This window comes from Rhinopithecus bieti, unplaced genomic scaffold (assembly GCF_001698545.2).
Source record: "Rhinopithecus bieti isolate Rb0 unplaced genomic scaffold, ASM169854v2 scaffold_17882, whole genome shotgun sequence".
NCBI classification, from domain to species: Eukaryota; Metazoa; Chordata; class Mammalia; order Primates; family Cercopithecidae; genus Rhinopithecus; species Rhinopithecus bieti.
Window position 1 is genome coordinate 1,130,498 of NW_016809462.1, and position 15,284 is coordinate 1,145,781.

General features: G+C 45.7%; 1 protein-coding gene and 1 pseudogene across 6 annotated transcripts in view; both read right to left on the reverse strand.

Moving 5' to 3' along the window:
• The window catches only part of PDZD2 (PDZ domain containing 2), a 498,374-nt gene that overhangs the window by 208,773 nt on the left and 274,317 nt on the right, over nt 1-15,284 (reverse strand). The gene's annotated exons all lie outside the window — the stretch shown is intronic.
• Nucleotides 11,531-12,478, reverse strand: LOC108540383 (translationally-controlled tumor protein pseudogene; annotated as a pseudogene).

The following is a 15,284-nucleotide window of genomic DNA, read 5'->3' on the forward strand; positions in this document are numbered from 1 at the left end:
TACAGGTGTGAGCCACCGTGCCTTGCCTTTTTTTTTTTTTTAATCAATTTTGCTGTGAACTTAAAACTGCCCTAAAAAATATTAAGTCTTAAAAAAGAGAGAAAGATGGTCGGGCGCCGTGGCTCATGCCTGAATCCCAGCACTTTGAGAGGCCAAGGCGGGCAGATCACCTGTGGTCAGGAGTTCAAGACCAGCCTGGCCAACATGGTAAAACCCTATCTCTACTAAAAATACAAAAATTAGCTGGGCATGGTGGTGTGTGCCTGTAATCCCAGCTACTAGGGAGGCTGAGGCAGGAGAATCACTCGAACCTGGGAGGCAGAGGTTGCAGTGAGCCAAGATCACACCACTGCAGTCCAGCCTGGGTGATACTCCGTCTCAAAAAGAGAAAAACTAAAACCAAAGACAAGACAATCAGCTTCAGTTACACAACTATGGGGCTAAACTTAGCATTCCTGCTCACTAGCCATATGAATAATAACTAAATGTTTCTATGCCTCAGTTTCCTCACATGAAAATGTGCAATATAGCTGCAGAGGTTTTGCGAAAATCGAGAGATAGTGCTTTAGATCATCTCAGTGCCAGCCACACAGTGGGCATCTGTCAAGCTGTGGTTACAGTGATTTTCTAGTAAAACCTACTCACTCCTCCACCAGTTTCTTCACATTTCAATCTTTCTGCTGTTTTGGCTTATTTACATCACTAACCAAATTATACATAGCTTGTCCTGGTTTAATTGAAAGTGACAAAGGGGAAAGTGGGAAATGAAAACAGAGAGCTCAGTCCACAGCCGTGTTAAAAGACTCAGAAGTCAGCATTCAGCGGTTCCCAAAGGGGCTGCCAGCTCCAATCAGGCCACTAGCTACTTGACAAGAGGAGGAAGCCAGGAACCACACGCCACCCAGGATTCCCCTGGAAAAGCTACACAAAACACCCATTCTTGGAATAGCACAGAAAGCCTCCTGGTCATCTTGCTGGCTAAGTTCCGGTGCCACCAACGAGATGTTGGGCTTCCACTCAGAAGGCAACTGAACTTTCCTCCTCTGGAGTGCTACAAGCTTCATCGCTTTTATTTTCCAAATTACTTCCTGGCTAGCGATGGGCCAAGTCTAATGCAAGATAAAAGAATTGTAATGATTAAGGCTACCCTAAAAATCAAAAGAGAAGCTTAAACTAGCATGATTAGCCATACTATTTAAAAAGAAAGGTTATCCCTGAGACAGTCAGAACCCCAGGCATCTTTTTCTGTCCTTTCCATTTGCTGACTATAATAAACCTCAAGGGAGAATTCTGAAATGCCCAAAATGATGCCCATGAATGATTTCCAGATGGTTCTTTCTCTGTCTTCACTTTTCAATCCCAGGAACTCTGGTTCACCCTAGTTGGTTCTGTGTCATATGTAAGGAACTGACATCTCCAATGGAACATGCCAGTGACCTTTCACCCAGCTCAATGCCTTTCCTTTCCCCAAGGGACTCTTCAGTCTTGATATGGTTTGGATTTGTGTCCCCACCCAAATCTTATGTAAATTTTAATCCCCAGTGTTGGAGGAGGGACCTGGTGGGAGGTGACAGGATCATGGGGGTGGATGTCCCCCTTGCTGTTCTCATGATAGTGAGTTCTCATGAAATCTGGTTGTTATAAAAGAGTGAGGCACCTCTCCCTTTGCTCTCTGGCTCCTGTTCCGGCCATTTAAGATATGCCTGCTTCCCCTTCACCTTCTGCCATGACTGTAAGTTTCCTGAGGCCTCCCCAGAAGCAGAAGCCTGGCCAGGCACGGTGGCTCACCTGAGGTCACGAGTTTGAGGCCAGCCTGGCCAACATGGTGAAACTCCATCTCTACTAAAAATACAAAATTAGCTGGGTGTGGGGCACACGCCTATAGTCCCATCTACTCGGGAGGCTGAGACAGAACTGCTTGAACCTGGGAGGCAGAGCTTGCAGTGAGCCGAGATCCCGCCACTGCACTCCAGCCTGGGCAACAGAGCAAGACTCCATCTCAAAAAAATAAAAAAATAAAGTAAAAATAAATTAAAAAAAAAAAAAAAAAGCAGAAGTCTGTACAGCCTGTGGAACTGTGGGCCTATTAAACCTCTTTTCTTTATAAATTACCCAGTTTCAGGTATGTCTTTAGAGCAGTGTGAGAACAGACTAATACAAGTCTCACAGGCACTTCTACTCTGAGCTCTTGGGAAATACTTCCAGAATTTCTTTATTTCTATACATCCTTCAATGGAAAGGGATATTTAATGTTTATTTTTGAGAAAGGGTCTCACTCTGTCACACAAGCTGGAGTGCAGTGGTATGAACATGGCTCACTGCAGCCTCAACCTCCTGGACTCAAGTGATGCTCCTGCCTCAGCCTCCTCAGTAGCTGGGACTGCAGGCACCCATGCCAGGATAGGTTTGGTATCTTTTGTAGCAACAGGGTTTTGCCCTGTTGCCCAGGCTGGCCTCAAGCAATCCTCCCACCTTGGCCTCCCAAAGTGCTGGGATTATAGACGTGAGCTTCTGCGCCCATCGAGATCTCACTTTTTATTTCCTTCTTAACTCTCCTTCGTCACAAATTTACAATATTCTCTACCTGACAAGTGTCAGATGCAATAATCTTCCCAATCCTGTGGCTCCCAAGGGTTTTCTGGATCCAGTGCAAACTCCTGACCGTGGCCACTAAACCCTTCAACCGGCTGACCCCGTTTTCCTTGCCAGCTCCATCTGGTTTCCTCCATTTTGTGTGGCAAGATACTGTGTCCTCACCCTTGTTTAAGAGGTAGTGCCTGTCCCTCATTGGCCTCCTTCCACTCATGCCAGCCTAAGTTCCCCACATTTGCACATGGTTTTATGGAGTTTATAAACAGTTTCACACAAACTGGGCTTGTCATGATGACAGTTAGCACAGGGCTCTCACTAAAACCAGATGGATGCTGGTAAGAGGCTCACACTCACTCAAGTGAACTGTCCCATCAAGCCTGTAAGCCCCCTCCCTTCCCCAGGCATCTGGACACTAATTTTTATCTCTAGCGAGACGAGATGCCCTTGCTCAGGAACAGCTAAGCAATGGGTTTTTGCACTGGCTCTATGCAGAGCACAAGGCCTCCAAAGAGTTAGAATCAAGGAACACCCAGGGATCCATGAAGAAAACAGCTGAACATGTGCAAGGTCACAGTCTTGCAAAAGTGACACTCGAGCCAGGGCAAGACCAATGTAAAAATAGATGCAGCTGAATTGGGACATCAGAAGGTACCAGTAGGCACAAGAACACCACACCTAGCTCACCCGGCCTCACTTGCTGGGCTGGGACAGCCAGCGCTCCAGGTATGAAGCAACCAAAAGATGAACAGGCATTGTCATTCAACCCTTGCTCCAGGGCAATCTGGGACCCAGTGGGAGTAGAACCAGGCCTCTATACCTGACTTTGGGCACGCAAGTGTACCCTCCCCCGGAGTAGCTGAGCCTGCCCTATGCAAATGCAACTGAAGTAGGGAAGCTAACCCTTGGATCTGTCTCTGAATGACGCCGAGGGAAATGAACCTGCTCCGGGCAGGACAACCAAAGCCACCAACACAGACACCAATGCCTTACTCCAGGATGGACTAATGATGAAGGCTTTTTGTTTTGTAAACACAGTGTTCTGCAGCTAGAAAATGTCTGGGAGAAAAAACAAGATGGAAAAATAAATTCCAGCATTAAAAACAAAACAAAACAAAAAACAGTTGTTTACCTCCCACAGATTCAGTCTTTAGACTTCATGAGCACCTACAATCATCAGGAACACATATGGGCCCCTACCCAACATTCTCTCTCCCACCGTTCCCCCAACACACATACAAGCTGACACTTGGGAGTCCCTGCCAAGCCAATCTCCAATAAATTCTTAAAAACAAAAGGCTCCGAATAAAGGATTTCAAAACAAAGCTCTGCTCTGAAGGTGCACTGTAAAAAGGAAGTTTTCCCCATGGACAGAATGAAATCAGGACTGGGCTCAGATAGAAAGGCCAAGTGGATATTAACCTATTTGCATACTACTGGTCCTTTCGTCTGTTTTACAAAAACAGACCTGAAAAGAGGAGTATTTGTGTCTACGAAGAGTGAGGGTTTGAAAAAAAATTAACACACACAAATCAGAATTCCCTTCTCTCACATCCTGGGCCCTGGGTCTTTGAAATTCTCTGGCCTGTATATAGAGCAAATGGTAAGCTTGCCAGCCTTTAGGGTGTTTTCTGCCAAACCCAGAAATGCCCTTCTCCTGGGGACACAGCAGGGCTTTCCTGGAAAGTTTACCTGCTTCTGGACAAAGATGGTTCTTTTGGTCAAGAGCCCAGAGGACAAGTAGCAAGGAATAGAGGAGACTCCTGGCCTCAGGGTTTGCCATCTCTGGAGAACACCCCCTAGCACAGAAGGTCCGTAACTGGTTAACTGGGGAATCAGCAGAATCTAGGGGCCACGAGGCTGAATCTGATAGGAAGGGCCAAGTGCAGATGCCACAGGTTCATCCTTTTTTTCCCTGGATGTCACAGTGGCAATCTAATAACATGTGGGGATTTCAAGTGAGGGATGCTTCTCCAATTGGAATGTAGGCATCGGGAGGGTAGTGGTATCTGGTCTCAGTATTCCTTTGCAGCACTGCAGAGTGCTGGCAACACCCAACATACCCTGTTGTTTAGAAAGTAACGGTATCCGGGGCCGGGCGCGGTGCGGTGGCTCAGCCTGTATCCCAGCACTTTGGGAGGCCGAGACGGGCGGCATCACAAGGTCAGAGAGATCGAAAGACCTCCTGCGCTAACACGGTGAACCCCCCTCTCTTACTAAAATACAAAACATAGCCGGGCGACGGTGGCGGGCGCCTGTCAGTCCCAGCCTACTCGGGGGCTGAGCAAGAATGTAACCCGAGCCACTTGCAGTGAGGCTGAATCCGGCCACTGCACTCCAGTCCGGGCGACAGAGCGAGACTCCGCCCTCAAAAAAAAAAAAAAAAAAAAAGAAGTAACCGTATCCAATGAAGCCTCACAGCTTCTAAAATAGGAATTCAACTCTAAAACTTTGCCTCTTTCACAGGGACAACTAGGTACATTTTCACCACTTCAGGCTTTCCCTACCCCCTACATTTTGCTGAACTTAACCTCTGTACACACTAATCCCTGCCAGACTCACTGTAAATATTTCATGCTACCTCCACTCCTGTACGAGCACATGTCAGAATTACTGAGGTTGCTAAGCCTGAATTTAGGTTTGCTTCACCAGCTTTCTATGTCAATTCTGTGTTAAGGAGCGGTCCTGTACACGGCATAGCCTCAATTTCAATAGAACACCACCTGGAACAAAAACAACCTTTGTCATTGAATTATTGTCTCCATTTCATCATCTAAGAAAATGGCATTAGCACTGGCACCAGATTTCACTGGGGTACCCTTTCCCACATTGACATTTGTCCTCCGAAAAGTTTCAAAGTTGTCCTCTGAGACATGTTCCATCTACTCCTAAACTTATCCTTTTCAAAATGAGATCCCTGTGTTAGGATCAGAATCTTTTTTTTTTTTCTTTGTGAGATGGAGTCTCACTCTGTCACCCAGGCTAGAGTGCAGCAGCGCAATCTCGGCAAACTTGGCTCACTGCAAACCTCCGCCTCTTGGGTTCAAACAATTCTCCGCCTCAGCCTCCCGAGTAGCTGGGATTAAGGTGTCCACCGCCATGCCTGGCTAATTTTTGCATTTTTAGTAGAGACAGGGTTTCACCGTCTTGGCCAGGCTCGTCTTGAACTCCTGACATTGTGATCTACCCGCCTAAGTCCCCCAAAGTACTGGGATTACGGGCGTGAGCCACCACGCCCAGCCAGGATCAGAACCTTGAGTATGACTTACTGGAATGACAATGCAATAAACTTTATTTTACTTAGTCATTTTAATTTTGGAAAAACCTCCAAGTTTTAATGTTTTGGAGTCATGTAGGCATGTGCCACTTGAGCGGAGAATTTCATGAGCTCTTTAATTCTGGGATCACGTGGCACTGGAGAAGTTCATTGCGGCACACTGAGGTTGGGTTGGTAGCCACTGAAGAGTTACAGACACTGACATTCCTGTCACCCAGAGGCAGGGAGTGACATCTGGCTCTAGCTTTTAGCAGTAGAGAGAGTATGCTGGGGGTAGGGGAGAGGTTGGAGAATGACCCAATGAAAATGCAAATGTTCCTCCGCTGGCTGCTAAATGAACCTTGAAGGAAAATTAATACATAAATTGCAAGCCTATGGCAAAATCAAGACTTCTAGATTACCAGAAAAATGCAAACTAAAATCCTTCACGACTCTATTTCTAATATTGTGTAAGCTCTAAACCCTAGCCATAGTGAACAATGGTGTTAAACAAACAGATTTGGTTTTTCCCTTCAACTTTGACCTGCTTATCCACCTGATGACGTAAACTACCCATGTGATTACCAAACTAAGAAAGACAGAAACCCACGCTGGCAGCAAGAGCCATGGGGAATGGCCCCACCCAGTAGGATCACAGTTTCCAGAAATGCTCAAGAGGTTAACATTTTAATAGTATGAATCAGACACTGCATCCAGAGTCTGTACGTTTCTTATAGTAACTCTTAGGGTCTTAACCTTTGTATTTTTCAATTGTACGGACTAGATAACTAATCAGAGATATGGATTCAATTTGCCTTAAGTCCTCAGTCAGTAATGGAGACCGTGGGGGCTAAAGCTTAATTTCGTGTTTCTTTCCTTTTGATACTATCTTTTTTTCTTCGAAGGTTTCACTCTGTTGTCCAGGCTGGAGCGCAGTGGTGTGATCTCAGCTCACTACAACCTCTACCTCCCAGGTTCAAGCAATTGTTGTGCCTCAGCCTCCTGAGTGGCTGGGACTACAGGCATGTGCCACCATGCCCAAGGTTTTGCCATATTGGCTAGGCTGGTCTTGAACTCCTGACCTCAAGCAACCACCCGCCTCAGCCTTCCAAAGTGCTGGGATTATAAGCATGAGCCACTACATCTGGCCTGATACTATTCTTCTAATCAACATATTTTCTTCAAGTCTCCTTTATTTTCAGATCTTGGGCCTACATGTGATGCTTTTCTCAAAAGCAACTGAAAACCTGTACCCTAAAAGAAGGATGCAATGTTTTTCATATTAAAAAAAAGACGCTAAACTTTTGTTCACTGGGTACATTTGTTATCCTTGCACTCAGCATGTGGGATCCAGCAGATGAAAGCCTGAACTTCAGAGAGAAACGTGGGAATGGAAGGTTATGTTCCTCACCCTATGAACTCCAAATAGTATACCAGACTTCAGAATAAAGCCTTCCTCCACTAAAACAAAACGTCATTTCAGAAAGTACCATCATGCTAGAGAGCGACTTCCATGGGGTGGGTTTCCTTTGAGTGGCTGAGCAGTTTTTTCACTTTGGACCCTCATGTTAGTCCCACTGTTAGCCGTGTCAGCTACAGGAGAAGAAATAGAACAAGTCGAACCTTCTCTAGCGTGTGAACTGGGGGGTTTGGTTACACTTAGACAAGCACAGAAACGTCAATCAATCAATTCAGTTTGTATCCACCAAAGCACTAGAGAATGAGGCACAAATGGGATACCCATCTGTTATGGTCTGAATCTTTGTGTTCCTCCAAAATTGGAGGAACCCCCTTGAGGGTTAGGATTTTAGCATACAAATTTTGGGAGGCCCACCTCGGCCTCCAAAGTACGATATTAGGAGGTGGGGCCCTTGGGAAGCGATAAGGTCATGAAGGAGGAGCGCTCCTGAGTGGGATTCGTCTCCTTATGAAAGAGACCCTAGAGAACTGCCTGGCCTCTTCCACCGTATGAAGACCCAGCAAGGCACCATCTACAAACCAGAAAGCAGACCTTCACCAGACACTGAATCAGCTAATGCCTGGGTCTTGGACTTCCCAGCCTCTAGACTATGGGAAATAAATTTCTGTTACTTATAAGCCATCTCATTTATGGTATTTGTTATAGTAGCACAAATGGACGAAGAAACTGTCTGGTCATTGTGTAGTAGAGCCGAGGCTGGGGCTGGGGCTGGGGCCAGGGTGGATTAAGTATGGCAGATGCTGTAGACTGATTCGCTCAATCTCCATTTAGCAGAAAATGTGAAACCACCATATTCCATTGCAGCCAGAGCGCAGGCATGTGAGCTTATTTCCACCAATCAGAAGCATCCCAGTATAACCCGGATGTAGCATGAGTGACAGAGGCAGTAAGGTCACCCATTGTGATCCAGGCCTTCTGAGGAGTACAGCAGAAGAGAATCGCAGTCCTGACGTTCATTCCCTCAGCTCCTGGGGACTCAGCAGCCAGCAGAGACAGCATGATTTTTCTGCTAGAACAGACCCATGGTGTGGTTTGGCTCTCTTCCTGGCTCCATCACATCCAAGCCTGATTCTTGGTTCTTCCCAGAACGTCTGTGAACCACCTAACCAAGAGCCTTTAATACATCCCTTTCTGCTTAAACTGGCTACAGGAATTTCTGTTGTTTGCAGCCAAAAGTCCTGCCAGACTAGGCAAGAAAGCAGAGAAATGAAAGGAAGCGGGAAGGACTGCAGGAGCCAGCGGACAGGGGCTATCCAGTGGCCACGTGCTCCAAGTCAGGGGCTTCTGAACCCAGTTCTGTATGCCCAGTGAGGCCACATGGTGGCATCCACAGAGCAGAAGCTTTAGTGATGGCTACACAAAGGTTCAATCTCAACTCCACTGCCCCAGGCTCTATATTGTGCTAGACGAGTTTCTCACACTCTCTGAGCCTGAATTGATTCATCTACAAAACTAGAACAATGCTACTTTCCTTACAGAGTTTCAGAGAAAACAAAACTAGGTAATATGTCAACAGCCCAGTACAGTGCCTAGTGACCAGCAGTTGTTTCAGAAATAGTGCAACTATCCCATCAAATTGGCACATACTGATTTGGCTTATATACCATATATGTCAAAATGTAAGGTTGTATTTTCTCTAACATTCTTTTTTTTTTCTTTTGCTTTTTTTGACACAGAGTCTCGCTTTGTCGTCCAGAATGGAGTGCAGTGGCGCGATCTCGGCTCACTGCAAGCTCCGCTTCCTGGGTTCACGCCATTCTCCTGCCTCTGCCTCCCGAGTAGCAGGGACTACAGGCGCCTGCCACGGCGCCTGGTTGTTTTTTTTTTTTTTTTTTTTTTTTGTATTTTTAGTAGACAGGGTTTCACTGTGTTAGCCAGGATGGTCTCGATCTCCTGACCTCATGATCCGCCCACCTCCGCCTCCCAAAGTGCTGGGATTACAAGCATGAGCTACCGCGCCCGGCCATATTTTCTCTAACATTCTTATAAAAGAGGCAGTTATATATGAGTCTGTACAAATTATATTATGAACCTCTTTCAATTATGTTAATTTGGATGACAAATTACTATTTGGAGAAGACACAATTACCTCACACTTAATCAATGGGAATTTTAGATGCTTAAACAGAACTGGTTTAAAATAAAGGGGGGAAATCAACTTAATGTTAAATTTAACAATTATTCCTAGGGGAAATAATCTCACCATCTTAAGTGCTGCATTTTCTCAGAGCAGAGTAGCACAGTGGTTAAAAGCAGGAACTGGCTGGAGGCAGTGGCTCATGCCTGTAATCCCAGCACTTTGGGAGCCTGAGGCGGGTAGATAGCTTGAGGTCAGGAGATCCAGACCAGCCTGGCTAACACAGTAAAACCCTGTCTCTACTAAAAATACAAAAAAAAAAAAAAAAAAAAAAAAAAAAAAAAAAAATTGGCCAGGTGTGGTAGCTTATCCCTGTAATCCCAGCACTTGCGGAGGCTGAGGCAGGTGAATCACGAGGTCAGGAGTTCGAGACCAGGTTGGCAAACATGGTGAAACCCCACATCTACTAAAAATACAAAAAAATTAGCTTGGCGTAGTGGCGGGCATCTGTAATCCCAGCTACTCAGGAGGCTGAGGCAAGAGAATCGCTTGAACCCAGGACGCGGAGGTACAAGTGAATGGAGATCGTGCAACTTGCACTCCAGCCTGGGTGACAGAGTGAGACTCTGTCTCAAAAAAAAAAAAAAAAAAAATTAGCCAGGCATAGTGGTGGGGCACCTGTAATCCCAGCTGCTTGGGAGGTTGAGTCATGAGAACCACCTGAACCTAGGAGGCAGAGGTTGCAGTAAGGTGAGGTCGCACCACTGCACTCCAGCCTGGGTGACAGAGCGACAGTAAGTCTCCAGAAAAAAAAAAAAAAAGGCAGGAACTCTGGAGCTCCACAGCTGGGTTTGAATCTTGGCTCTGCCTTTCATGAGTTATGTAACTTTGAGCAAGTTATTTGACCTTTCTGAACCTTAGTTCCCTGAATAAAGTGAAATAATGTTATCAATCTCTCAGATTTCTCTGCATAAATGAGTTAATACATCTAAGACACCTGTGACAGTATTTGGCCCGTAGTAAACGCATCCATAAACGTAAGTTATTTTCTTTTCTTTTCTTTCCTTTTTTTTTTTTTTTGAGGCAGAGTCTCGCTCTGTCGCCCAGGCTGGAGTGCAGTGGCCGGATCTCCGCTCACTGCAGGCTCCGCCTCCCGGGTTCACGCCATTCTCCTGCCTCAGCCTCCTGAGTAGCTGGGACTACAGGCGCCCGCCACCTCGCCCGGCTAGTTTTTTGTATTTTTTAGTAGAGACAGGCTTTCACCGGGTTAGCCAGGATGGTCTCGATCTCCTGACCTCATGATTCGCCCGTCTCGGCCTCCCAAACTGCTGGGATTACAGGCTTGAGCCACCGCGCCCGGCCAGTTATTTTCAATTATAGGATGAAGGGATGGGGAAACTGTGGCAGGGTTATACGAATACTTGTGGCCTTGGATAAAATGTCCAGGGACAGCACCATACATGAATATTACAGTCTTTCAAATAATAAAGACGAAAAGCAATACATCCTGAAAACTGACTCAGCTGACTCAAAATGTGGCTCTGATTATTTGAATAAATTTGCTTCATAAACTATATAAGTGGGAAAAGGAACATTCAAAATTAATGTCATGTAAATTTTAAATGTGATTTTAATTATATATGTGAATATTAGAGCTATACATGACTTTCTCATGTGTATCACTGTATTATTAGTAGTAAACTGAATTGTATCCTATCAGTATACTACAGTATTTCATGTATATTTATGTTGGCCAAAAACCTTTTTGTAGCTCTTGCTTATTATGTATGGAGCTTATATTCTACTATATAGGGTAAAAGAAAATGTTCTCTTTTTTTAATTAGCGTAGAAAATTCAAACTGTTATCAAAAAGCATCTTAACCACATGTCCCTGCTCCCCAAATTAATGCCCTTATGATCTCTTTTGCTTAGATTTTTTGAGTTTAAATGCATTTTATTTTTAGACAAGCTACATGACATGTTTTTCTTAAAACAATGCCTCCATTCCAAAGCATGGTCAAAACAAATAAAGAGCTCAAGATGACATCAGTCCCATTTTCTTAAGTCCTGTTGTGTGGATGACAAGCTACGATGACAGGTGATACATCCAAAGTAATTGCCAAATTTGTTAACAGTTTCCGATTTCTAAACCATTCTTAAAGAAAATCACATGTGGAGTCATGCCATCCTCACAGTAGTCCAGTTGAGCACCACCTGGATTCATGCTTTCCCCAGTACAGAACTGGTAGCTTTTTGTTTGCTTGTTTTGAGATGGAGTCTTGCTCTGTTACCCAGGCTGGAGTGCAGTGATCTCCGCTCACTGCAGCCTTCGCCTCCCGGGTTCAGCAGTTCTCCCACCTCAGCCTCCCGAGTAGCTGGGATTACAGGTGTGCACCAACCACGGCCAGCTAATTTTCTGCATTTTTGGTAGGGGCAGGGTCTCACTATGTTGCCAAGGCTGGTCTCAAACTCCTGAGCTCAAGTGATCCTCCCGCCTCGGCCTCCCAAAGTGCTGGGATTATAAGCATGAGCCACCACGCCCGGCCAGAACTGGTCATTTTTGAAATTACTAAGGATGTGCTTGATTTGTTCTGCAGCCCCTGTCATAAAAAGTTTTACTCTTTCTGGTCTCTGTTCTTCAAGTTTGCCTTTGATTGATTTTACTTAACCTTTGATGTATTTCTTGTAGTCTTTTCCTGCAAGTGACGGTTCCTTACAGTATCAACACGAGCCATTACTGTGCTTTCCACACCCTCGCCCTCGGGGCCATCAACAGAGGCATTTCCACCAATGAGCGAGTCATCGGTGTTACCCTCTTTCCTACTGACCATCTTCTCCCTCCACTTACAGGCACAGCCAGTCTGGGATTTCCCGGATCTCGTGAACACACCTCATGATGGCTGAGGAGGTCCCGGTAGATAATCATGATGGCGGCTGACAGCGGCTAAAGGGAGACGAACGACCAGCGGCGCTGCCTTAGAGGAGCCCAGAGCTCGCAGCTGCGCTCGTGGGGAGCCGGGGAGGGGAAACCTTGCTTAGATTTCAAACAAAGGAAGCATCAAACCAAAATAAAATAGAAGGGGCTGGGCGCGGGGGCTCACGCCTGTAATTCCAGCACTTTGGGAGGCGGAGGCGGGTGGATCATGAGGTCAGGAGATGGAGACCATCCTGGCTAACACAGTGAAACCCCGTCTCTACTAAAAATACAAAAAATTAGCCGGGCGCCTGTAGTCCCACAGCTACTCGGGAGGCTGAGGCAGGAGAATGGTGTGAACCCAGGAGGCGGAGCTTGCAGTGAGCCTAGATCATGCCACTGCACTCCAGCCTGGGCGTCACAGCAAGACTCCGTCTGGGAAAAAAAAAAAAAAAAATTAAATAGAAGGAAAGGTAGACTATCTGTACATTTTAAATATACATAAAATCTCCAACATGGGCCAGGCGCGGTGGCTCAAGCCTGTAATCCCAGCACTTTGGGAGGCCGAGACGGGCGGATCACGAGGTCAGGAGATCGAGACCATCCTGGCTAACACGGTGAAACCCCGTCTCTACTAAAAAATACAAAAAAACTAGCCGGACGAGGTGGCGGGCGCCTGTAGTCCCAGCTACTCGGGAAGCTGAGCCAGGAGAATGGCGTGAACCCGGGAGGCGGAGTCTGCAGTGAGCAGAGATCCGGCCACTGCACTCCAGCCTGGGCGACAGAGCCAGATGCGAAACTCCGTCTCAACAAATAAAAAAAAAAACAAAAAAAAAATGATTTATAAAAACCATACAAAATTCTACTATTCTGATTCCTCTTTCACTAATATTGTTTTTTCTATTATTTTTTTAATTTTTAGAGATGAGGAGAAAAGTTATGGAGTTTGGCTGTCACCCGGGCTAGAGTGCAGTGGCACGATCTCGGCTCACTGAAGCCTCGGCCTCCCGGGTTCAAGCAATTCTCCTGCCTGAGCCTCCTGAGTGCCTGGGATTACAGGCGTCCACCACCACGCCTGGCTAATTTTTATATTTTTAGTAGAGACGGGGTTTCACCATATTGGCCAGGCTGGTCTCGAACTCCTGACCTCATGATCTGCCTGCCTCGGCCTCCCAAAGTGCTGGGATTACAGGCATGAGCCACCGTGCCCGGGCACCTGATCCTTTTCTTATGCCTTCATTTAATTGGGAGAGCCTTTTTTAATGCCTTCCTTTAATTGGGAGATCCTTTTCTTATGCCTTCATGTAATTGGGAGTGGGGGTGGGGATTAACAAATAAAATCCAACTAAAACAGCAAGACTTTCTTCATAAGGCATGAAACATTAAACATACAAAATACTGTATTTCACAGTGTCCTCTCTCATCTGTACTTCATGGGAAATGGACAGATAAATTCGGCCTGATAATCCACTACATGTAGCTATTAGTGGGTTTCTTGAAGAAAAGGCACAATAACCCAGATGGGTGTATTAACCAGAGCCTTTATGTCATTTACAACTAATACTATGAACTGTGTTCCCTCTCAAAATTCACAGGTTAGAGCCATAATCCCCCATGTGATAGTATTTGGAGATATGATCTCTGGGAGGTAATTAGGTTTTGGTGAGGTCAGGGAAGGGACCCCATGAAGGAATGAATGCCCTTATAAGAAGAGATGCCAGACAGCCTCTGCTTGCTTGCTTTCCCTGTCATGTGAAGACACAGTGAGAAGGCAGCCGTCTACAACCCAGAAGAGAGCCCTCACCAGAAGCCAACCATGCTGGTACTTTCGTCTTAGACTTTCCAACCTCCAGAACTGCAAGAAAATAAATGTCTATCATTTCAGCCATGCAGTACTTTGTTATGGCATCCTGTGCAAAGACAGGTAAGGAGCATGGCCACTTAAAACATTAAGAAGTCATCATAACCAAACTGTCAACAAAACAATCATCTGTAACAAGACAAATCTCTTTGTGTTGAACTTTTTCTTAGTTCTTGATTATAAACTTGGGCTAACCAAGCATTCCACCCAGAATTAGATGGATAGTACAACTTTCAATGTTTAGACCATAACATTTAATCTAATTCTTACTGGATCTGAGCACATCCAAAGGTGGAAAATATGTTCAAATATTCTATTCTAGATATTGTATTTGTTTTTGTTTTTTTGTTTTTTGTTTTTTTGAGACAGATTCTTGCTGTGTTGCCCAGGCTGCAATGCAGTGGCACAATTTCGGCCCACTGTAACTTCTGCCTGCTGGGTTCCAGAGATTCTCCTGCCTCAGCCTCCCAACCAGCTGGGACTACAGGCACGTGCCACCATGCCCAGCTAATTTTTGTATTTTTAGTACAGACGGGGTTTCACCATGTTGGCCAGCCTGGTCTCGAACTCCTGACCTCAGGTGATCCACCCGCCTCAGCTTCCCAAAGTGCAAGAATTACAGGCGTGAGTCACTGCACTCAGCTGTAAATAGTCTCTTAATAGATTTCCTAAATCATTGATAAAAACCAAACTAAGGCCATGAGTGGTGGCACACACCTGTAATCCTAGCACTTTGGGAGACAGAGATGGGCTGACTGCTTGAGCCCAGGAGTTCAAGACTAGCCTGGGTAACATGGCAAAAACCCATCTCTACCAAAAATACAAAAACTGAGGTGGGAGGAGCATCTGAGCCTGGGGAGGTCAAGGTTACCACTGCACGCCAGCCTCTGCAACAGGGTGAGACCCCATCGCAAAACAAAAAACAACAACAACAAAAAACCAACAACCATTTGGACATCAGTAACATGAAGTATATTTTACTTGTGTGGTATCTCAGTTAAAATTACTTCAATTTCAGGCCAGGTGCAGTGGCTCATGCCTGTAATCCCAGCACTTTGGGAGGCCAAGGCGGGCGGTCACTTGAGTTCAGGAGTTTGAGACCAGCCT